Source organism: Lithobates pipiens, unplaced genomic scaffold (assembly GCF_037356315.1).
Source record: "Lithobates pipiens isolate NorthernLeopardFrog02 unplaced genomic scaffold, aLitPip1_a1.2 Scaffold_18, whole genome shotgun sequence".
Lineage (NCBI taxonomy): Eukaryota > Metazoa > Chordata > Amphibia > Anura > Ranidae > Lithobates > Lithobates pipiens.
In genome coordinates, this window is record NW_027507758.1 from 98,897,201 (window position 1) to 98,922,763 (window position 25,563).

The 25,563-nt window shown below is 43.4% G+C and overlaps 1 protein-coding gene across 1 annotated transcript in view; it reads left to right on the plus strand.

Annotated features, from left to right (window-relative positions):
* The first annotated feature begins 284 nt into the window (after window positions 1-284).
* PPP3R1 (protein phosphatase 3 regulatory subunit B, alpha) overlaps window positions 285-25,563 on the plus strand; it is a 162,436-nt gene continuing 137,157 nt past the window's right edge. The window contains exon 1 of the mRNA XM_077485942.1: window positions 285-373. The gene's annotated coding sequence lies outside the window, so the exon portion shown is untranslated. The remainder of the gene's footprint in view (window positions 374-25,563) is intronic.

A 25,563-nucleotide genomic window follows, 5' to 3' on the forward strand; every position in this document is an offset into this window, starting at 1 on the left:
TTAATATTTCCCTCATTAACTTAAGAATAGAGAAATACGTGATCCACAAATCCTCAAGGTTGTAAGGGTATTTAATCCAGTTTAAGTTGCTTTATTTACACACCATAACTAGTTTCTGTCCTACTGCATTTTTCTGTAGCTGATAATCAGATGACAGGAAATGTAAAGATAACTGGTGCAAATCGGAGTTTTGCCCCGTGTTTGCAAACAGGTGTACCGGTGTAGAGAAGACAGACTGGATTGTTCCAAAGTACAGAAGAAAAAAAAAAAGAGGAGGGGAAGGAAAAAAAGTTAAAAGGTGAGGCAACAATCACACAAAGAACATACAATTCTCATGTTTAAAACAACACTGAAAGACAGGAGCAGGAACAGAGTAAGTAGACTGCTGAAATCTATATATCTTATAAGTCAGACATCTATTTGACATTAAATGCATAAAGCTGTTTTCAGGCTGCAATATATACACATGAAAAGAAAAATACTGTCTTTATTCCAATAAAGCAGGGATATGCAATTAGCGGACCTCCAGCTGTTGCAGAACTACAAGTCCCATGAGGCATAGCAAGTCTCTGACAGCCACAAGCATGACACCCAGAGGCAGAGGCATGATGAGACTTGTAGTTTTGCAACAGCTGGGGGTCCGCTAATTGCATATCCCTGCAATAAAGCGATAATGCTCTTATATCTAAAATATAGTAACATAGAATTGTAAAGAACCTTTTGTATGTCGGAACCTCTTACAAGGTCTTTATAAGCAGTTGTTGTCTCTGTGCTTTTTTAGAAGGCTCATTAAGTAGAATTCATGACTTTTTTTTTCTAGAGAGATTTCAGATTTGTTAAAACAATTATTAAAAACTTCTGGTGGAAATGGGGAAGGGATACTACCGTAGGATACTACCTCTGCCGGGTTTTTTTTAGGGGCATTTGTATCCCCATTGGGGCAATTCATGTTCATTTCCTGTTTTGGTGACAAGAAAGTTGGGGAACATCTCACTATTGACTCCTACACAAAAAATGTGGAGAAATCTCTCAAATCTCTCGACTGTCCCAGGTGGGATTTCTGCTCCTTCTGCATATTTTGTTCTGTACTTCCGCGGACAGGAAATGAGGAGAAATCTTCCCAATCTGGACACAAAGTTTAAAAAGAAAAACACAGCTTACAGCTCTATAATAATATGTGCTTCTTGAGTTTTTTGGCCCATTCACACCTTATGCATGGGGCTGCTTTCGGCAGCTTTACTCAGTGCAGTCCCAATGCACAGTCAAAGTTGTTCCATCCTTATAATGAACTACATTGGTGTGTAATGAAAAGAAGTAGAAAATGCTGCATTTTCACACAGCACTGCAACACATAGAAATAAATTAAATGTCATTTTGTTGCATTTATGTAAAGTTAGTAGGAAAAAAAACCTAAAAATGGTAAACATTGTGATGTATTGTAACTATGGGGGTTATTTACAAAAGGCAAATCCACTTTGCACTGCAAGTGCACTTGGAAGTGCAGTCGCTCTAAATCTAATGCCATGTACACACGATCGGAATTCTCATTGGAAAAAAAGCTCTGATGGTTTTCCTGATGGAATTCCAATGGAATTCCACTCAAGCTGTCTTGCCTACACATGGTCACACCAAATTCCGATCGTTTAGAATGGGGAGACGTACAACACATATGATGGGACTAAAAAAAGGAAGTTCAATAGCCAGTAGCCAATAGGTTCTGTCTCGTCATTGAATCTGAGCATGCGTGATTTTTGGCGTGTCGGAATTGCATACACACGATCGGAATTTCCGATAGAAAAATTGAGAGCATGCTATCAGTTTTTGACTGGCGGAAATTCAGACAGCTAAATTCTGATGGAGCATACACACGGTCGCATTTTCTGATGAAAAGCTCTCATCTGTCTTTTTCTGGCCGGAATTCTGATTGTGTGTACTCGGCATAAGGGGTAGATCTGAAATGAGTGGAAGCTCTGCTGAATTTATCATCCAATCATGTGCAAGTTAAAATGCTGTTTTTTATTTTTCTTGCATGTCCCCCTCCGATCTACAGCGGCTTTACCTCAAAGTGCAATTGCAGTGCAAAGATTTGCCTTTAGTAAATAACCCCCTATGCATTGCTCCACTCCAATCCACTCTACAGTATAATGCATGCTCCTAGTGTGCACAGACCCTTACAGGTTTTTATGAAGATTTTCAAACTTTGTATAACTTTTTATTGCTTTATATCTTAAAAAATATTTACAAAAGACTCTGTTCTAGACTTCTGGCAACAGATAGGTCTGCTACAAGAAACAGGCACATGTGGTGCTGAAAATATAAAGGATATCCTTTGCTATCTGCTTTAGGCTTCATGCACACGAGACGCAGATGCAAACGCTGCTGGACACATGTTGAAACCGGCGTTTAGAAACGCGCGTTTTGCCACGATTTTTACCGCGATTTAGCTGCGTTTTACCGCGTTTTACCGCGTTTGCATCTAGAAGCGTTTAGTTAAGCTAAACATCATAGACCCTCCCCAGCTCAAAAAAACTGTATTATTAACTATTTCAGCAATTTTGTGAGACCAGAGTGAGTAGCAGCAGCTGTGAGAGCTGCAGTGTACTTGTATTTAGCGTGTCACTTGCCACGGCATCTGCCACAAGTTGTGGATTGTCCACTTGCCACGTCACTTGCCACGTCACTTGCCACGTCATCTGCCACAAGTTGTGGATTGTCCAACTGCCACGTCACCTGCCACAATTTGTATATTGTCCACTTGCCACGTGACTTGCCACATCACCTGCCACGTCACTTGCCACGTCACCTGCCACAAGTTTTGGATTGTCCACTTGCCACGTCACTTGCCACGAGATGTGGATTATCCACTTTCCACGTCATCTGCCATGCCACCTGCCACAAGCTGTGGATTGTCCACTTGCCACATCACCAGCCACATCACCTTCCACAAGTTTTGGATTGTCCACTTGCCACGTCACTTGCCACATCACCTGCCACGTCACTTGCCACATCACCTGCCACAAGTTGTGGATTGTCTACTTGCCACGTCACTTGCCACATCACCTGCCACGTCACTTGCCACGTCACCTGCCACAAGTTGTGGATTGTCCACTTGCCACGTCACCTGCCACGTCACCTGCCACAAGTTGTGGATTGTCCACTTGCCACGTCACTTGCCACGTCACCTGCCACAAGTTGGGGATTGTCCACATCACCTGCCACGTCACTTGCCACATCACCTGCCACAAGTTGTGGATTGTCCACTTGCCACGTCACTTGCCACATCACCTGCCACGTCACTTGCCACAAGATGTGGATTGTCCACTTTCCATGTCACCTGCCATGCCACCTGCCACAAGTTGTGGATTGTCCACTTGCCACGTCACCAGCCACATCACCTGCCACAAGTTGTGGATTTCCACTTGCCACGTGACTTGCCACATCACCTGCCACATCACTTGCCACGTCACCTGTCACAAGTTGTGGATTGTCCACTTGCCACATCACTTGCCACCTGCCATGTCACTTGCCACAAGCTGTGGATTGTCCACTTTCCACGTCACTTGCCACGTCACCTGCCACGTCACTTGCCACGTCACCTGCCACAAGTTTTGGATTGTCCACTTGCCACGTCACTTGCCACGTCAGCTGCCACGTCACTTGCCACAAGATGTGGATTGTCCACTTGTCACATCACCTGCCACATCACTTGCCACATCACCTGCCACGTCACCTGCCACAAGTTGTGGATTGTCCACTTGCCACGTCACTTGCTACATCACCTGCCCTGTCACTTGCCACGAGATGTGGATTGTCCACTTTCCACGTCATCTGCCATGCCACCTGCCACAAGCTGTGGATTGTCCACTTGCCACGTCACCAGCCACATCACCTGCCACAAGTTGTGGATTGTCCACTTGCCACGTCACTTGCCACATCACCTGCCACGTCACTTGCCACATCACCTGCCACAAGTTGTGGATTGTCTACTTGCCACGTCACTTGCCACATCACCTGCCATGTCACTTGCCACAAGATGTGGATTGTCCACTTTCCACGTCACCTGCCATGCCACCTGCCACAAGTTGTGGATTGTCCACTTGCCACGTCACCAGCCACATCACCTGCCACAAGTTGTGGATTGTCCACTTGCCACACCACTTTCCATGTCACCTGCCACGTCACCTGCCACAAGATGTGGATTGTCCACTTGCCACGTCACCAGCCACATCACCTGCCACAAGTTGTGGATTGTCCACTTGCCACATCACTTTCCACATCACCTGCCACGTCACCTGCCACAAGTTGTGGATTGTCCACTTGCCACGTCCCTTGCCACGTCCCCTGCCACGTCACCTGCCACAAGTGGATTGTCCACTTGCCACATCACTTGCCACATCACCTGCCACAAGCTGTGGATTGTCCACTTGCCACGTCACCAGCCACATCACCTGCCACAAGTTGTGGATTGTCCACTTGCCACGTGACTTGCCACATCACCTGCCACGTGACTTGCCACATCACCTGCCACAAGTTGTGGATTGTCTACTTGTCACGTCACTTGCCACATCACCTGCCACGTCACTTGCCACAAGATGTGGATTGTCCACTTTCCACGTCACCTGCCATGCCACCTGCCACAAGTTGTGGATTGTCCACTTGCCACGTCACCAGCCACATCACCTGCCACAAGTTGTGGATTGTCCACTTGCCACATCACTTTCCACGTCACCTGCCACGTCACCTGCCACAAGTTGTGGATTGTCCACTTGCCACGTCCCTTGCCACGTCCCCTGCCACGTCACCTGCCACAAGTGGATTATCCACTGGCCACATCACTTGCCACATCACCTGCCACAAGTTGTGGATTGTCCACTTGCCACGTCACCTGACACAAGTTGTGGATTGTCCACTCGCCACGTCACTTGCCACATCCCCTGCCACAAGTGGATTGTCCACTTGCCACGTCACTTGCCACGTCCCCTGCCACAAGTGGATTGTCCACTTGCCACGTCACTTGCCACGTTACCTGCCACAAGTTATGGATTGTCCACTTGCCACGTCACATGCCAGTCACCAGCCACAAGTTGTTGATTTTCCACTTGCCACGTCACCTGCCAGGTCACTTGCCGCGTCACCTGCCAGGTCACTTGCCACGTCACCTGCCACAAGTTGTGGATTGTCCACTTTCCACGTCACTTGCCACTTCACCTGCCACGTCACTTGCCACAAGTTGTGGATTGTCCACTTGCCACATCACTTGCCACCTGCCATGTCACTTGCCACAAGTTGTGGATTGTCCACTTGCCACGTCACTTGCCACCTGCCATGTCACTTGCCACAAGTTGTGGATTGTCCACTTGCCACGTCCCTTGCCACGTCCCCTGCCACGTCACCTGCCACAAGTGGATTATCCACTGGCCACATCACTTGCCACATCACCTGCCACAAGTTGTGGATTGTCCACTTGCCACGTCACCTGACACAAGTTGTGGATTGTCCACTCGCCACGTCACTTGCCACATCCCCTGCCACAAGTGGATTGTCCACTTGCCACGTCACTTGCCACGTCCCCTGCCACAAGTGGATTGTCCACTTGCCACGTCACTTGCCACGTTACCTGCCACAAGTTATGGATTGTCCACTTGCCACGTCACATGCCAGTCACCAGCCACAAGTTGTTGATTTTCCACTTGCCACGTCACCTGCCAGGTCACTTGCCGCGTCACCTGCCAGGTCACTTGCCACGTCACCTGCCACAAGTTGTGGATTGTCCACTTTCCACGTCACTTGCCACTTCACCTGCCACGTCACTTGCCACAAGTTGTGGATTGTCCACTTGCCACATCACTTGCCACCTGCCATGTCACTTGCCACAAGTTGTGGATTGTCCACTTGCCACGTCACTTGCCACCTGCCATGTCACTTGCCACAAGTTGTGGATTGTCCACTTGCAATTGCAATTGTTTAAAATATTTTTCTAATGGTTTTTCATCATTTGCAATCATTTTTGAGATTTTTAATGTAAAAAAAAGGTCACCTTTAAAAACGCATATAAACGCAAACGGGGCTAAACGCGGTAGCGGCGTTTTGCCGCGTTTTGCCGCGTTTTGCATCTGAAACGTGGAAATTTTTGCTTCTGAACGCATTTTTTTGCTTCTGGAAAAACGAGATTAAACGCAACTGCATAAAAACGGAAAAAAACGAGACTGTGTGCATGGACACATAGGATAACATTGAATGAGTTCAGGGGCAGTTGAAAAAACTGCCCAACTGCATCTGAACACGCGTTTAACTGCGTCTCGTGTGCATGAGGCCTTACTTCTTCATTCTACCCTCTATTTTGAGTTATTCTTTGCGGAGCAAATTTAAAGTGTAAATATTTGTGTACAATTGCTCTTTGATATAATTTAAATGTAGAGATTTCTGATTAGTCACTGGAGGCAGGGTAGATAACTGATTAATAGTTCTAAAGCCTAACATAGAATTGATTTGTGGGAAGGAGAAATATAGTGCAACCATTGTACAGTACTGCACAGCAGGAAGCAGAGCCCATCTATGTAATGAGTACATACTGTATATGCTTGATTTTTAAAAGTGTTTTCTAGTATCTTGTTGTTCTGCAAAACATAAAGAAAAAAGGAAATTAAAGGAATGTTAATTTACCTCAATTGTAAAAAAAAAAACAAGAAAAAAAAAATATGTACACACACATGTATATATCTATATATAAATATATATATATATATATATATATATATATATATATATATATATATATATATATATAGATAGATAGATAGATAGATAGATAGATAGATATACACACATACAGTATATGAAATCTATAAATACATACAGTATATATGCATACATACAGTATATGAAACACCTCATATTAAAGAAAACACCATATTGGTTGGGGTCAATTTTATTTTATATTTATATTTTAAGTTTATAATTTTCAATATAAGGTTTTATATAATTTTTTATTAAATGTTCTTGTTTTAAAATGTAATGTATGCATAAGGATTTCCAGAACACTACTTAGCAAAAAAAATTAAAAATACAGCACAGCAGTAGCAGCCCACCTCTTGGTTCAATCTGTCTAAATAAAACAGATGGAGCTGTCCAATAATGGAAGAGTCTAATGCCGCGTAGACACGATCGGATATTCCAACAACAAAATCCATGGGATTTTTTCTGACGGATGTTGGCTCAAACTTGTCTTGCATATACACAGTAAGGCCGCGTACACACGGGCGGACTGTTCGCCCAACTTTGTCCGCTGAACAGTGTTTGGGCGGACAGTCCGCTCGTGTGTGGGCTTTCAGCGGACAGTTTCAGCGGACAGTTGGACGGACAAGGTTTTTCGGAATTTCCGAAAAACTGTCCGCTGAAACCTTGTTTCATCGAACAGCCCGCTCGTGTGTAGGCTTGTTCGTCAAACAAAGTTGCGCGCATGCTCAGAAAGGATTTTCACGCCGAAAGCTATAATGCAGTGTATAGGACGTCGTATTTTTCGTCCCGTCGTACGTGCTGTTCACGTCATCGCGCACGGTTTCAGCAAACTGTTCGTTCGTCGTGTGTGGGCATGTCCGTCCATGCTAATTTTGAGCGGACTGTTTGCTGAAACTGTTGGACGGACAAAGTTGGGCGAACAGTCCGCGCGTGTGTACGCGGCCTCACACAATGTTGTCGGAAATTCCAAATGTCAAGAATGCAGTGACGTATGATGAGCAGAGAAAATTGAAGTTCAATAGCCAGTGCAGCTCTTCTGCTTGATTCTGAGCATGCGTAGAACTTTGTGCGTCGGAATTGTGTACACACGATCGGAATTTGTTGTCGGAAAATTTGAGATCTAGATCTCAAATTTTGTGTTGGAAGTTCCGATGGAAAATGTCCAATGGAGCCTACACAGGGTCAGAATTTCTGACAAAAAGCTCCCATCGAACATTCTCTGTCGGAAAATACAACCATGTGTACGCGGCATAAGGCTTAGTAACTTATGTTTATACATTTTTGGTTTGAGCTTCTGATCTCTGTAAACAATAGGCTTTGTACAAGTAAGTGGCAAAGTGACAAAGCTCTGCCTGCTGGCTGGACAGAAGTCTACAAAATATCGTATATAATATTTCATACTGTATTTACTTGATTTAAAAAAAAATCTTCAGTGGGCTGCACAGTTGCTAAGTGATTAGCACTTTCCTCTAGCAGCACTAGGGTTGATGGTTCGAATTTCAACCACAGCACTATTTGCATGGAGTTTGCATGTTCTCCCTGTGTGTGGGTTTCCACCGGGTACTCTAGTTTCTTCCCACACCCTAAAGACACGCTGGTAGGTTAATTGGCTCCTGTCTAAATTGGTAATAGAGTGTGTATGTATGAATGTGAGTTTGGGACCTTACAATGCAAGCTCCTTGAGGGCAGGGACTGATGTGAATGCACAATATAGATGTAAAGCGCTGCTTCAATTGACAGCGCTATATAAATACCTGAAATAAATACATTTTAAAAGGTTTTTTTTTTTTTGACCAGAGAGGAAAATAAATATATATATTCCTATAACTCAGTACAAATCCTTTATCTAAGATCAGCAATGATGAATATGAACTTTAAATGAATACAAATAATGGAACCTCAAATTAAAGCTCAACTCCAGGCAAACATACATTAATGCAGCTCTCCAGAACGATTACATTGCAGGTTCCCGCATCTTTCCTCTCCCGCAGTGTGTCATTACATTATTAATGACACCCCCAGATCAGTTCACAGATTGCGGTGCAAACTGTGAACTTGCACAGGAATCGGATCGCATAGGTGAGAACACCCATGCGATCCAATTCTAGTGCGGGGGAAAAACAAGTTCCTGCACTTTTTTCTGTGTGAATCTAATGTGAGTTCAGCCATAGAACTGTATGGCTGGACTCACATCTCACAGATATCGCATGTGATCAGCACCGCAGGTGCGGGTGCGAATCACATGAAATGTCTGTGATCACACTAGTGTGAACCTGGGCTTAATGTGCGTTTTTTTTGTTTTATTTTTTAAATGCAAGCAGTGCTAGTACATTTGAATTGATATCAGATCCTGTACAGCAAAGCTTAGACAGGGAGAACACCTAAAAAATGTTGAGCATTTTACGCAACAACCAACAATGTTTGGTAGGATTATATTATTATAATCAAACTACAGCCATTTTTTAAACAAATAAAAGAAGAGGTCGCTGCTCTTAAACTTTCTCTGTAATCTTGGTGTCCGGACACTCAGTTGCAGATGTTGGATGGAACTCATCCATGCTACACATACAGATACACAACAAAGAATGGCCTGCACACTAATGACCACTTTTAATCTCAATGTTCAGTAAAATGGTACTGTTTTGGAAATTATGCGCATTGAAACACCACCTGGGACCTTCCTGCTCTGACATGTTTCACCCTGGTACAAGCTTAAAAATACAGATTTTACATTTAAGCCTACCCCAGGGTGAAACTAATCAACCTGATAGATGTCCAAATCCAGCCTTCCAAGTGCATGTTTTCCAGAAAAATATGGTAATGTTATTCAATAATGAGATCATTAGTATGTGGCTGGGTTCTCATTGCAACTTTTTTAAATTTGTTTTTTTTTTCTGTCTGTGACCCGATTAGGCAGATATCACTTCACTTCCTGTCCCATACTGCCTGTGCAAGAAAAGGAAGGGTGTGGTTGATATCAGGACTGGTAGGTACAGACAGTAATAAAAACATTTTAAGAAATTTAAACCCTTCCCCTACTAAAAACGTGGTTTTCTTTCTCTCTTGGTACCCACTGGAGGGATTTCCCATAATGTTTTGTTCTGACAACCAGAGGAGGCGATACCTATCCAAACGTATACTAATAAGGATAAAAATAACCCAATAAGGCAGTTACTACCAGGATCAAGCAGTATAGACAGAAAAGCTCTATTACCGAATATAGAAATAAAATACAAAATCACATAATAAAAACACCTCCACCTCTCCACAATTAAAATGACAACGTTGTTAAATGCAACAGAACCAGGTGCTCACACCACGTTCAACCAAGCAAAAGCTAATGGAAGATAGAAAATAATACCACATCAAGAACGGTATAGAGCAGTGCAATAGGGTCAGTGGGAATTCACACAAAATAAAATATAATACGGTGCTAGGTCTAAAAGAAAAACCAGGAATACACCAAAGCCAAATTAGTTGACCCCACTCCTCGCCCTCAAATCAATCTGGGTAGGTAATTTGCCCCTTGGTTGTGGGACCCTTGCATGGTGCTCAACAAGAGAGGGAAAACATGGAGGATGTTATGGCAAACCCATCAACCTATCCCACCTTACATCAACTGGCTCCCAACGTGGGGCTACATCCATCACATGCACTTGAAGAGCACCCTCAAAAAGACCATGGATGTACATGTACGGGGATCGGTACATGCCTGCAGTAGGGTTTTCCAAGTGTCACATGGGCACCCGCAAAGATCTTCTGGTCACCTGCCCCACCTGTTTGAGATGCCTGTTTCACCTCCACCCGCAGGCTCACTGTCCTCAATGTTCAGACCCATGGATGAGGTGGCGGCTGCAACAACCCTCGACTCCAGCGTCCTACCTGTGACTCCCATGAGCAACGAAACTGTCACTCACTGGGAATTTCCAGCCAAGATTCCATGGCCAACACTGAGGGACTCTCCTTGGATGGCCTCCCCCAATGGACCTAAGGTTGAGTTGCCACCCTGTTCACCCAAGGCTGGGTCTCCATCTGCTCGTTACTTGGAGACCTTACTGGATGGGGTTCCATCACCGCCAATACTGGATTTGTCCACAGTGGTTCCCCAGACAGTACCAGCCTACCTATCCTGGATTCTTCGGTACCGGCTTTCCCCCAAACACCATTCCCGGATACTTCTACACCAACAGTAGGGCCTACTACACATGAGCAAGCCCCATTTGTGCTGCAAGTAGGCAGAACCACCCAAGGGAATCTTGTGGGACACGCTGGTGTTCAACAGCGATGAGGAGTCCCCACCATAACCATAACCCAGAGTGCCCTATCTAGCCCTTCCTCGAGCACCTTCTCAACCCAAGACAGCACCAGATGAAAGGACTGGCCACAAGTACAGCCACCCAGTGGATGCTTTCCTGACACAAGTCAATGTATGGGAGAAGCACCGCTGTGTTTTTCCCTATGTGCCTGAGTCTTTGTTCCTCCAACTAGAGGAAGAGCAACACAAGATCTACAGCCACACTATTTGGAAAAGACTTTACATCCCTTAGCATCTCTGAAGCAACAAAAGGAACATATCGAGGCAGAATTTAACCAACTGTACAAAGAATTCAGCCGCGTCCCATACGTTTACATGGACCACATGGAAGCAATCAAGCCCAGTCATCTCTACCCTACCGTCCACCGTGTTGTTACTTCATCTACCTGATCCTGACTTTTATGTGTGAACTGCCTGATACACTTTGCTGAGTTGCCTTTTGTTAAACTTGGATGTTCGTAAATTTTTTTAACAAATTGCCTATTTTACACTATGCCTGTGTCTATTTTGTTTGTACATTGGAGTATTGTATGTTGTTTGCAGCTGGGAGGACTTTTTCGATAGAAGATGGGGATGTGTAGGCAGCAAGCCTACAGTGTATTTACTTGTCACCCAGCTGCCCAAGACAGGGTGAAAGATTTAATGTTTTGCCGCCTTTCCCCGGTGCGTTCATGGGCTTGTGCTGGGGTCAAGCCTCCCACCTGTGATCTATAAAAAGGAAGACTTCTCGGATCCTAGGGGGGATGCCAGAGAACACTTGATGAAAAGCATGGGGAACGCATGCAACTAACGACTCGCTGGGACATGTGGTCCGCCCTGGAAGGCAGATTTGTCAGAAGAACCCTGGATCATGGACTTCTTTCTTAGAGCACTGCCAAGCATGGACTTTCCTCAAAGAGACTTAAGCTGTGCAGGTAACCTGGGGCAGTCACAGTTAGGTACAGTTAGGAAAGGAAAGTTATTGCATGTTATACGTTTCACCAATTTCACAGTAAAAGTTGATTCAACTGTTTAGAGCCTGGTCTGAAGTTATTCAAGAGATGCATGTGAGGATTTGGCATATCATCAAAGAACCTGAGTCCATAACCACAATATGGGGTATGTGTAACATCACTAAGACAGGAGTTCAAGAGTAATTGCAAGAAGAAACAGCAACCAGACTCCCTCCTTAGCTGTCCGTCTCTGACAGTTACACAGAATGGACTAGCCTTACAGACATCTATTACCCGAGTACTAGAAGAGAAGAGCTAAATGAGAGCATGTATGAGGTCCATGGTTTGTGTACAGCAGGGTATAGGACATGGGACGAAGCAGTTTAAGGAGGAACTCCGTACTTTGGGTATTGCACACATGTGGCTCATCTCTGATGATTATGTTAAATGCACATATAGACTTATGGGGGAAAAAATTTTTGTTAAAATTAATGGTCTGACAACAGGGTTTCTTTAATTCTGAAATGCAAAATTGTTTGGAAAATGGATGTACTGCAGCCTCCTGTATTGCAGTATCCAGTGTAGCCAATAGGAAAGGTTTAAGTTTTGTATGTATTCTAGCTAGAGCAATCCAATTAGGTAAATATAAACACAAAACTATACAGTCTAGCTTAGGCATGCCATAGACCGTGCAAATTTCTTTCCTGCAACCACGGGTTGCAGGAAAGAAATTTGCACGATTCCTCCATCAAGACAGACAGTGTTGACAGGGGAATCCCTCCTGCCGAGCAATTGTCTTGTGATTATCGCTAGCGGTTATAGTAGCCACAAACATCAAACATTGTATTAAACATTCAATTGTTGTAAACGTCCCACAATTGTGAAGTAAAGTGCTCCTGTTTAACTGATAAGTAATCGATGCTCCAATGCTCAGTGTTCAAACAGAAGTGCCCCACATGGATGTACACAATTTCAAGATCTGCTGCACTTAGGATGATCCTCCATGGATTGGGGGGAAAAAAACAACAGAAGAGGGGCACCCACAGTGTAAAACTGTTAATTATTAAAAAGATTGCAGTATAAAACAAATGGGGTGCACTTACATGTTTTGGTGCCTATGCCTGGCACCCTGTGTGATCAGCATGTGTTTTTATCAAAGGGTAATCCAGCCGGTCTCCATTGGATGCCGCTGTCAATTTTGTACATTCAGCCTGCCCATTAAGAGATTGAATCTCAGCCGGTTCATGCTGAACTGGCCAGGATTTGAATCGTGTATGGCCGGCCTCACAGTCACATCTGTCACAAATATACCATAAATAATGGTTGCTGAATACTTTAAAAAAAAGGGGTCCACTGCCCTCACCTCTAACTCGCCATTGCAGCAAGCAGCATTGGAAGGCAACATATGATATAAACAAGGCCAAGGAAAAAATCCAAGCATACTTACCGACCAGCCCGTGGACAACAGAATCAACCTGTCTAACAGTATGCATTAAAAATAGGGGTTTAGTCGGCACACATTTGCAAATGCATGCGTATTGTATCTGTAAGCCCTTGTACACACGGTCGGACATTCCGACAACAAAATCCGTCGGATTTTTTCCGACGGATTTTGTCCGAAACTGGTGTTGCATACACACGGTCGGACAAAGTTGTCAGAAAATCCGATCGTTCGGAGCGTGATGACGTTCGTTGCGTACGACGGGACTACGTTTCAGCTAGTAGCCAATAGCTTTGGTCTCGTAATTTGATCTGAGCATGCGTGGCACTTTGTCCGATCGGAATTCTCTACAAACGATCAGACAAAGTCAGATCGGATCATGTTGTCGGAAAATTTTATATCCAGCACTCAAACTTTGTTGGTCGGACATTCCGACAGAAAAAAGTCAGATGGAGCCCACACACGATCGGATTATCCGACAACATGGTCCAATCGGACCTTTTCCGTCTGAATTTCTGACCGTGTGTACAGGGTCTAAGACTATGGTGGAGTTGATTCACTAAAAGCAAACAGACATTGCACTTTGCAAGTGTAGTTTCACCTCTGCAAGTGCAGTTGCTCCCAAGCTTAGTTGATGAGCAGAGGCTCTGCCAATTTCCATCATCCAGTCACATGCAAAACAAAATTGCTGTTTTAATATATAAATGTATTATTTGCAAAGTGAGACTTTAAATTATTTACTAAGCTCGGGAGCAACTGCGCTTGCAGAGGTACAACTGTGCTTGCAAAATGTACAGTCTGTTTGCCTTTAGTAAATCCACCCCTATGTATTTACTCAGAGTTCAGGAGTGTGTTATGTACAGAGTGCAGGGTTTAGGGGTGTGCTACATACAGAGTACAGAGTTCAAGAGTGCGTTACGTACAGAGTGCAGGGTTAGGAGTGCTCTATGCACAGTATGCAAAACTAAACCCCCTCCCCAAAGATTTGTTGCATCTCTAGTCACTCCTACCTCTCCCTATGTAGACAGGCCTAGTACCTCACTGTGTGGTCGCTCTCTGTACTGCCCGTGTATTTGGTTCTAGTATACCTCCATGTGTAGGAGGCATCTTTCTAGTTCTCACTTTCAGGAGATCTGTCTCCTCTGTGCCCTGGCATGAGGGATCTGTGGAAGCCGCTGAAAACAAAGCTGTCCCTTGTAAACACAGAAGGTTTCTGCATTTACAAGTGACTGCAGGGAGTGGAAGAGGGAGCAGCGGGTATAGAGTTCCATCACAATGCAACTGCAAAACTGGGTGAGAGGGCCACATGACAAGACCTGGAGGGCTGAATTTGGCCCTCGAGCCTTGTGATTGACATATGGTCTAGATGCTTAGTACGCAGACTGAATTCTGAAATTGCGAATGTACAATGAAAAAGGGTGCATGTTGCAGAAGTAATATTTCCACAGCACTTTTCTCCTTGGGGGACTTAAAGCCCTGATCAAATGGGTGTTTTGGTCTTTGAAAAGAAGGATTTATCAGGTGTTGTTATAAGCCTGAATGAATAGATGTGTTATTTTGAAAAAAAACAGAGAGGGTGCTTCCTGGATGGAAGTAAGTTCCATATGGTGGGTGCTGCAGGAAAAAATACACAAGGTCCAAAAGATTTTAGGATGTCTAAGGTGCGAAGGCAGCATGTGGGAATGTGGGTAACCAAGGCATTCTGTCAGATAAATGGAGCTCAAGTTATTTAAAGCTTTATAAGTAAGTAGGCTCTTGAAGGCTATCCTCTATTGATGGCAGCTGATACATGTTGCTTAATTGATAGGTCAGTGTTGAGGATCACACCCAAGCTACAGACATGGTCTGAAAACAAAAGATTTGTATTCTCGAGATTTAAATCAGCTGAATGTATTTGTTGCCAATTTGATGTTAGCCAATGCCCCCCAGTTGCAAGCATTTCTGTCTTGTCTGGGTCCAGTTTTAGACAGTTACAGTTCATCCAGTCTTGTACATCAGTAAGATACCCATTGATCGTGGTCACAAGGTCACCATTGTCTGGTTTGAAATAGAGGTAAATTTATGTTTCATCTGCATATCAATGGTAGCCAAGACCCTGCTGTTAGATGATATTTCCCAGTGGGATCCTGCATATAGTAAATATCAACATTGACAGAATGGAGCCCTGTGGCATTCCATAATGTAATAGAAGTGAAGGCGATGTATGTATATCTGCTGTCATCTTTTGTGATCACCCTGACAAGAAGGATTTGAACCAGCTGAGCACTATGCCCTCTGAACCACAGAGCGACTTTAAGTGATCCAGGAAGATGTTATGGTCCATTGATTCAAATGTAGCAGAAACATCAAGGAGGATAAGGATAAATCATTCTACCTTGTTTTCCACCATCAATAGGTCATTCATAAGGTGAACCAGTGCTGATTCTGTAATGCGTTTTTTCTAGAAACCTGACTGACATGTTTCAAATAATTTATAATTTGATGCCCAGGCTTCCAGCCTGTTAGCCACTGCCTTTTCAACCACCTTGAAGGGGGAGGTTTGACACTGGTCTGTAGTTGGCCAAGATCTCAAGGAAAGTTTTCTAGCAATGGCCTGATAGTGACTTCCACGGACAGATATGTACATATATATTGAAAGAGCACTGTACATTTTTTTAACTGCTAGACTAATGTGTCTAATGCCGCGTACACACGATCAGACTGTCCGGCGGACTTAGCCCGGCGGACAAACCGCCGGACTTTGAAGCGGAGGTCCGTCAGACTTTCTGAACGAGCGGACCTACCCACACACAACCGGACTTTTAGTCCGCCGGACTATGGCGGTAGTCCGCTGTACTTTTGAAATGAACGGACTTGCCCACACACAGAGGAAAGTCTGTTCATTTTGAATGCGGCTCCAGGTAGCCGGGACTAGCGAAGGAAGTCAATGTCGCCCTCTTCGGTGGCGAGATTGACATGTCGCTGGCCCTGTCACCTGGTATGGACTTAAAGGGGAAGCCCTACGCCAAAAAAACAATGTGGGGGTCCCCCCAAGGTCCATATAAGACCCTTATCTGAGCACGCAACCCGGCTGGTCAGGAAAGGGGGTGGGGACGAGCGAGCGGCCCCCCTCCTAAGCCGTACCAGGCCGTGTGCCCTCAACATGGGGGGTGCTTTGGGGAAGATGGAGCCCTGCGGGAGGAGGTTCAGGAGGGGGGGGGGCGCTCGCTCGTCCCCACCCCCTTTCTTGATGGGTTGCGCGCTCGCATAAGGGTCTTATATGGACCTTGGGGGGCCCCGCGCCGTTTTTTCGGCATAGGGCTTCCCCTTTAAGTCCATACCAGGTGACGGGGCCAGCGACGTATCATTCTCACCGCTGAAGGTGGAGACATTGACCTCCTGTGCTAGTCCCGGCTACCTGGAGCTGCGCTCAAAAGGAACAGACTTTTCTCCGTGTGCTGGAAAGTCCATTAATTTCAAAAGTCCGGCGGACTAGCACATTGAGTAAAAACTACTTTCTAAGTCTGCCGGACTTTTGGGAGCCAACACACGGACGGATTGTTCAGCGGACTCTGGTTCGCCCGACCAAGTCCGCCGCACTCTGGTCCAAGTCCACCAGATAGTTTGATCGTGTGTATGCGGCATCATACATTCTAGTAGTGGGTCTGTTGGACCTGGGTCAAGGTTCCAAGTAATTGAAAGGAGCCCTTTGATTATTAGCACAGTTTTTTCAACGTCGATACTATCAAATGTTGGGCTTTTTTTTATTAAGGCTTAATTCAATTACTGAGGGAGGAGACTGCTGGCAAAATGTGATAAGTTTAGATTTGGCTTTTCTACAAGGTGAAAGAGTTTATCAAGTTTATCAAGTCTGTTACTTGATGTTGCGATCTAATTTGCTAAAAATTTTGATTTTTTTGTGAAACAATGGTTTGATAATCGTTAAGATGTTGATTTAGAGATCTTTTGGCCTGTTCAGTTTGTTTTTTCCATCTCTGCAGCCTCAGCTGCATAGAATGAATTGACAGAAATAGCTCTCCACAGAACTTCCCATTCATTCACAAACTGAAGCATAGCAGTCAGTGATCAGTTAAATATTGCCAGCGAAGATCACGGGGGGGCCAGGAGACAACAGAGGCAGGGCCGTTTTTAAGGCAGGGCAAAAGGGGCAGCTGCCCTGGGCCCTGTCATTGTTGTGGGGCCCAAAGCAGCTGCCTCATACTTGCCAACTATCCCAGTTTAAATTTCCTCGTCTCTTGCTGTGTCCTGATATCTCAGTGTGAAGTGTTGCTACTAATGCTGCCCAGCTCTGCCCTATTGTTGTGTACAGATGACTCACCTGCAGACCCTGTGTTTACATGTAAATAACCAGCATTCATATGTAAATAGCTGCATAGATATGTAAATAAAGGCGGCATCCATATGTATAGCATGACCCTGGAGTGAGGAGTTGATGTGCTGTAACCTCTAGCAATGAATCAGTGAGCAGTATTACTGTACAGTAATCTCAACAAGCAGAAATCATGTGCTGTAACCTGTAGCAATTAATCAGTGAGCTGTAATGTGTGCTGTAACCTCTAGCAACCAGTCAGTGAGCTGTAATGATACACTGTAACCTCTGGCAACCAATCGCAATAGCTGCCTGATCTGATTCAGTAAACTGATTTTGAGTCTAGCTGCTATTTATTGTATGTCTCAGAGCAGGTGGAGAGCAAAACTGCATGGGGGGCGGGGGCCCAAGAAAAGTTTTGCCCAAGGTCCAATCAATATTAACCACTTTCAGACCGGACCAATTTGCTGGTCAAAGACCAGACCACTTTTTGCGATTCGGCACTGCGTCGCTTTAACTGACAATTGCGCGGTCGTGCGACGTGGCTCCCAAACAAAATTAACGTCCTTTTTTTCCCACAAATAGAGCTTTCTTTTGGTGGTATTTGATCACCCCTGCGGTTTTTATTTTTTGCGCTATAAACAAAAATAGAGCGATAATTTTGAAAAAAACGCATAATTTTTTACTTTTTGTAATAATAAATATCCCCCAAAAATATATAAAAAAACATTTTTTTCCCTCAGTTTAGACCGATACGTATTCTTCTACATATTTTTGGTAAAAAAAATCGCAATAAGCGATTATTGATTGGTTTGCGCAAAAGTTATAGCGTTTACAAAATAGGGATAGTTTTATAGCATTTTTATTAATATTTTTTTTTTTTTTTTTTTTTTTTTTTACTAGTAATGGTGGCGATCTGCGATTTTTATTGTGACTGCGACATTGTGGGGGACCCATCGGACATTTTTGACACATTTTTGGGACCATTGTCATTTATACAGTAATCACTGCTATATAAATGCAGTGAATCCTGTGTAAATGACACTGGCAGTGAAAGGGTTAACCAGTGGGTGGCAGTGTAGGGGTTAAGTGTTCCTAGGGGTGTGTTACTAACTGTGGGGGGGTTGGGCTTTCATTTAGTGTACACTGATCTCTGCTCCAATCACATGGAGCAGAGATCAGCGTCACTAGTTGCTAGGCAGAATGGAAAAATGTTGTTTATACAGCATTTCCTCCATTCGGCCGCTCCGTGAGACGATCGCGGGGATGCCCGCGGCGATCGAGTCCGCGGGTCCCGCGACCGGACTCACGGGGGTCCCGACCAGCGCAGGAGCGCGCCGCCGGCGGCGCGCTCCCGATGGCACGGCGGCAACAAATATTGGACGTACATGTACGCCAATATGCCTGCCCGTGCCATTCTGTCGACGTACATCGTCGTGCGCTGGTCGGGAAGTGGTTAAAGACGGCCCTGAACAGAGGGGGCCGCAAAAGGAAGCTGGACAGGAGTGACGGCATATCGAGGAACTGATGCTCACCATGTTCTATGTTTCTCCTGCAGCTGCTGAATGCCAGCAGGAGGGAGAGGATAGGCGATTCAGTTCGCATTGTGCGCTATACAAGTATTTCATTCATTCATTCATTCAGGAGAAGTGGGCATTTAACGGCATCAAGAGGAACATTGATATGTCGTCCCTCCTGTCCAGGTGTAGAGGGGAGCCTCACTAGCCCCCGGAGCATTGGGAGCGAATTGCATTGGTGAGCCCTGTGACCCCTGTAGATACGCCCTTGATATAGATATTATAAACATCATACAACATTGGCGACTTAGAACAATGTGGCTAACCCATTATACCCCAACAGATTTTCCTAGCCAAAAAACTGCTTATTTGGATTTTATTTACCAAACACATTAATTTATCAATTTTTTTGGCCTGTTCAGTTTGTGTTTTTCTCCACTGACTTTCCAGCATACATTCCTTCTGCTTCATTTGCCTCAAAGGCTTATTGTACCAAGCTCCATAGCAGTGTGAGATGTGAGGCTTGACCTTTACAGAAGCAAAGGAGTCAAAAGCAGAAGTAACATTTTTGTTATATAAGTAAACTAGGAGGTCTTGGTACTGCTTTGGGGTATCCATGAACTTCTCAAGACACAGTTCAGAGGTTAACCTTTGTAAAGACATTGCCTAACAAATAATACAAGCACGCACACGCACACGCACACGCACACGCACACTGTAGATTTTCCTTCTTACTATTTAGTATCCAAGCAGATATTGATCATATATATATATATATATATATATATATATATATATATATATATATATATATATATATATATATATATGAAAACAGGTTCACTGTAAAAATCTAAAACAACATAGTATTTACTGTATAAACATATCAGTAAACCAGAGGCGTAACTAGAACCTTCAGGGCTCAGGTGCAAGAAAACATAAAGGCCCCCTGACCCCAGGCCCGAGGCCCTAACCTCTGAGCTCCGGGCCTTTATCTCCAAGACCCAGTGGTGGAATGCCAGGGCCCAGGTAGTTCCCCCACTGGTGTCAGCAGTTTATTTATTTATTTATTTATTTATTTATTTTTACCATTTTTTTTTTTTTTACATTTTTTTTTTATTATTTTTTACAATTTTTGTAAAGTCCCATTGGGACAGACAGACCTCTGATGTTTCACCTTTGAGACCAAGACAGAAGATTTCAATCTCCATCTTTGCAGCCTCAGCTGCACAGAATGAATGGACAGGAATAGCTCTGTACAGAGCTTTCTGTTCATTCACAAACGGAAGCATAGAAAACACAGTTTACTATGCTTCAGTTATAAAGGAACAGAGTCAGTGATTAGTACTGTCTAGGTGCAGAAGAGAGCCACATGGGCCCCCTGGAGTATGGGGCCAGGTCACAATGACGACCCCTGTAGTTAGGCCCCTGATGTAGATGTTATAAACATCATACAACATTGGCTACTTAGGACAATGTGACTAAACCATTATACCCCAACAGACTTTTCCAGCCAAAAAACTGCTGAATCATTTGGACAATAGCAACGATTTATCTACCCCTTAAAGCAGTGATTCTCAACCAGGGTTCCTCCAGAGGTTGCTAGGGGTTCCTTCAGCATTGGGCAATTTCTGCCTCTCAGATAAGTTCCCACTGACACCATTGATTTTTTTAGCTATCTGTAAGGAGGTAATTCTTCTAAATGACCACCAGTGTAAGGACCATTCCTCTCACTGACCATAATACTAATGTATCATGAGTTGTAAATTTCTAATTTTTAGCAGGGGTTCCTGGAGACCGGAGAACTATTTCAAGGGTTCCTCTGTGTTGAAAAGGTTGAGAAAGGCTGCCTTAAATACTTCCAATGAATGCAGTCATGTATATATTAAAAATATTTTAAAAATAATTAAATGCATTTTACTACTGTATCTAACGTACCGGAATTTGACTTATCAAATCAAAAGATACTCAAATGATACATACATCAACCTCTTGTAATCCCATGTACAGCAGCACTGGGAGGTACATGTACAGAACAAGAAACCAATTCGATTTTCTGCATGCACACAGGAGAGAGCAGAGTGGACAGAGGTAAACAGCTGCTACTCCTTCACTGTTTATCCACAGGCAGGGAGTTGACCAGACCTAATTGCCTAACTACAACAGAAAAAAGCCAGATCACCCACCTGGCTGTGTTGCCTGGCAGAGGTATGTAAATCTCAGTATTGGATATAAAGAAATACAATTTCCAGTAAAATAGCTCAAATTTATGTATTTCAACTGTGTATTTAGCTGTTTGCCTGTAGGTCATCTAAGACCACTCTGGAATAACACTTCGACCGGTATGCCAGATCAAATGCTTCTAATTATTAAAAAAAATCAAGTTTCTCTGCCATGATGCTTGACCACCATGAGATGTTTCCAATTCCCCAGTTGTGTTCTAGATAGAATGAAACAAATTAAAAAAACTTAATGAACCTCTGCAAAATGGTTTTAGCTGGTATGCAAGATTGGGAACTCAAGTGCAAAAACCTTACTATTATGCCTTGTACACACAGTCGGATATTCCGACCACAAAATCTGTCAGATTTTTTCAGACGGATTTTGTCCTAAATTGGTGCTGCATACACACGGTCGGACAAAGTTGTCAGAAAATCCGATCGTTCAGAACGTGATGACGTTCGTTCGTTATGACTGGACTACGTTGAGGCTAGTAGCCAATAGCTTTGGTCTCATAATTTGATCTGCGCATGCGTGGCACTTTGTGCGATCAGAATTCTCTACAAAGGATTGGAAAAAGTCCGATCTGATTTTTTTGTCAGAAAATTTGAGATCCTGCTCTCAAATTTTTTCCGTTGGAATTTCCGACGGAAAAAGTCTGATAGAGCCCACACACGGCAATATAATCCAATCGGACCTTTTCCATCTGAATTTCTGACCATGTGTATAGGGCATAAGAGTGACAAGAGATATTACCAGCCATTTTTCGTTCGGATCCTCAATATGTGCCTAAAACGGAAATGTAAATTTCAATAGCTCGACATGTTGCGTGTGGAAAACGCTTCCTCAGTAGCAGTAATTTCATGAAAATAAGTAGGTATTAGGCATAATAGCATGCAAAACAGCCAAAATACATGCAGAAACGTTTATGGTAGGAATCGAAGAGGCGAAGGAGAGGCACCAACACAGGGCTGAAGTTCAGGTAGTTTTTTACCAAAGTGATGTCGACCAAGGCACAATCAAACGCCCTGCCTATATAGTATAGAAAGGCTAGGGCTACACCAATCGAAAGGTAAAGTCTCTTGCAGATAGAGTTCAGCCCTGGTGTGTGCCATGCTGGGCGCTCGCAGGTCACTCAGCTGTGTTAGAAAAGAAAATGAATATTCACTTTCCTAACACTAAACCGCCTCTCCGCCAATCAGGTGCTTAGATCGGTTACCCATCACCTGATTGGCTGAATAGACAGGCGCTGTGATTGGACACCTATCAGGCCTCCAATCATAGCAGAGGATGGGAGAAGACATCGAGGAGCTGTCCCCCCGCCACCGAGACAGGGTAAGTACAGACGGCAAGCGGGGGGCACAATGGAAGCATTTGATATGGCACAGGGGTTGGATTTGATGGGGCACAGTGGGAGCATTTGATGGGGCACAGTGAGGCTGCATTTGATGGGCACAGTGAGGCTGCCTTTTATGGTGCACAGTGAAGCTGCATTTGATGGGCACAGTGGCTGCAATTGATGGGGTTTTTTTCAGAATTTTTCATTTTGTTTGTGCCCCCCCAAACATTTTGAGCACCAGCCGCCATTGCTTAGTAAACACCCAGGGAACACACTTAATCCCTTGATCGCCCCCTAGTGTTAACCCCTTCTCTGTCAGTGTCATTTATACATTGACCAGTGCATTTTTATAGCCCTGATCAATGTAATACTGTCACTGGTCCCTAAAAAGTGTAATTTGGGGTCAGATTTGTCTACCGCAATGTCGCAGTCCCGCTAAAAATCGCAGTTTGATGCCTTTATAAGTAAAAACAATAAAAAATAAAAGTCCCTAAATCAATGGCATAGTTTGTAGATGCAATAACTTTTGTGCAAACCAATCAATATACGCCTATTGTGATTTTTTTTTTACCAAAAATATGTAGAAGAATATACATAAAACTAAACTGATGAATACATTTGTTTTTTTATGTATATATATATATATATATATATTTATATAGATTTACTTTTTTATATATGTTTTATAGCAAAAAGTAAGAAAAAAAACAAAAAAATATATTTTTTCAAAATTGTTATTCTTATTTTGCTTATAGCGCAAAAAATAAAAACGGCGGAGGTGATCCAATACCACCAAAAGAAAGCTCTATTTGTCAGAGAAAAAGGCGTAAATTTTGTTTGGGTACATTGTCGCAAGACCGCGCAATTGTCAGTTATAGGGATGCAGTGCCGTATTGCAAAAAATGGCCTGGTCAGGAAGTAGGTAAATCCTTCCAGAGCTGAAGTGGTTACTATTTCACGAAAGTGAAAGTAAAAAAAAAAACGAATTTTGGGTTGTCCCTAGAAAAGTAATAGAAGGGAGATTTTCCAATGAGAAAACTAGATCTTGTGACTTGGGAGTCTCCAAGAAATTCTCTTACTTTGCAGGGATTTTCTCTCACTTCCTGCTTTGGCTATAAGATAGGAATGAAGGTAAATTTCCCCAAGGAGATGCAGATGTCAAAAAAATAAACTGACAGGGTTTATAACCCATCCCTTACTCTATCCAAAATCCAAAATAGAAAAAAAAATTTTTGCTTATAGTTCTACTTCAAATAAAAGTGTGCTTTAACTTCATATATAGAAGCTCAGTCCCAGATTTATAAGGGGGTAAAAGGGGGGAAACTGCCCTGAGTCCCCTGACAGAAAGGGTCCCCACTATACAAAAATTATTTAAAACAATATAATACATTTATATAAGATAATTAAAAATATATATATATAAAATATATAATAATAAAAAAGTACTTGCTTTAATAAAATGTATCTGGGGAAGTAATATTTTGTCGGTCATCATATGCCATCATTTTTGGCAGCTCAAGAGAACCACACATACAGTGCCTTGAAAAAGTATTCATATCCCTTGAAACATTTTGTCATATTACAACCAAAAACATAAGTGTATTTTATTGGGATTTTATGTAATAGACCAACAAAAGTGGCACATTATTGTGAAGTGGAAGGAAAATGATAAATGGTTTTCAAAATGTTTTACAAATAAATATCTGAAAAGTGTGGAATGCAATTGTATTCAGCCCCCCTGAGTCAATACTTTGTAGAACCACCTTTCACTGCAATTACAGCTGCAAGTCTCTTTGGGTATGTTTCTACCAGCTTTGCATATCTAAAGAGTGACATTTTTGGCCATTCTTTGCAAAATAGCTCAAGCTCTGTCAGATTGGATGGAGCGTGTATGTGAACAGCAATTTTCAAATCTTGCCACATATTCTCAATTGGATTTAGGTCTGGACTTTGACTGGACCGTTCTAACACATGCATATGCTTAGATCTAAGCCCTTCCATTGTAGCTCTGGCTATATGTTTAGGGTTGTTGTCCTGCTGGAAGGTAAACCTCTGCCCCAGTCAAATCATGCAAATCATTTGTAGACTCTAACACTCTAAGGTTTTCTTCTAATATTGCCCTGTATTTGGCTCCATCCAACTTTCCATCAACTCTAACCAGCTTCCTTGTCCCTGTTGAAGAAAAACATTCCCACAACTTGATGCTGCCACCAACAGGCTTCACGGTGGGGATGGTGTGTTCAGGGTGATGTGTAGTGTTAGTTTTGCATAGGGTTTTGCTTTTTAGGCCAAAAAATTCATTTTGGTCTCAAATGACCAGAGCACCTTCTTCCACATGTTTGCTGTGACTCCCCCACATGGCATCTCACAAACTGCAAATGGGACTTCTTATGGCTTTCTTTCAACAATGGCTTTCTTCTTGCCACTCTTCCATAAAGGCCATATTTGTGGAGTACACAACTAATAGTTGTCCTCTGGACAGATTCTCCCACCTGAACTGTGGATCTCTGCAGCTCCTCCAGAGTTACCACGGGCCTCTTGGATGCTTCTCTGATGAATGCTCTCCTTGCCCGACCTGTCAGTTTAGGTGGATGGCCATGTCTTGGTAGGTTGAACAGTGCTCTGTGAGATGTTCAAAGCTTGGGATATTTTTTATAACCTAACCCTGCTTTAAACTTCTCCACAACTTTAATCCCTGACCTGTCTGGTGTATTCCTTGGCCTTCATGATGTTGTTTGTTCACTAAGCTACT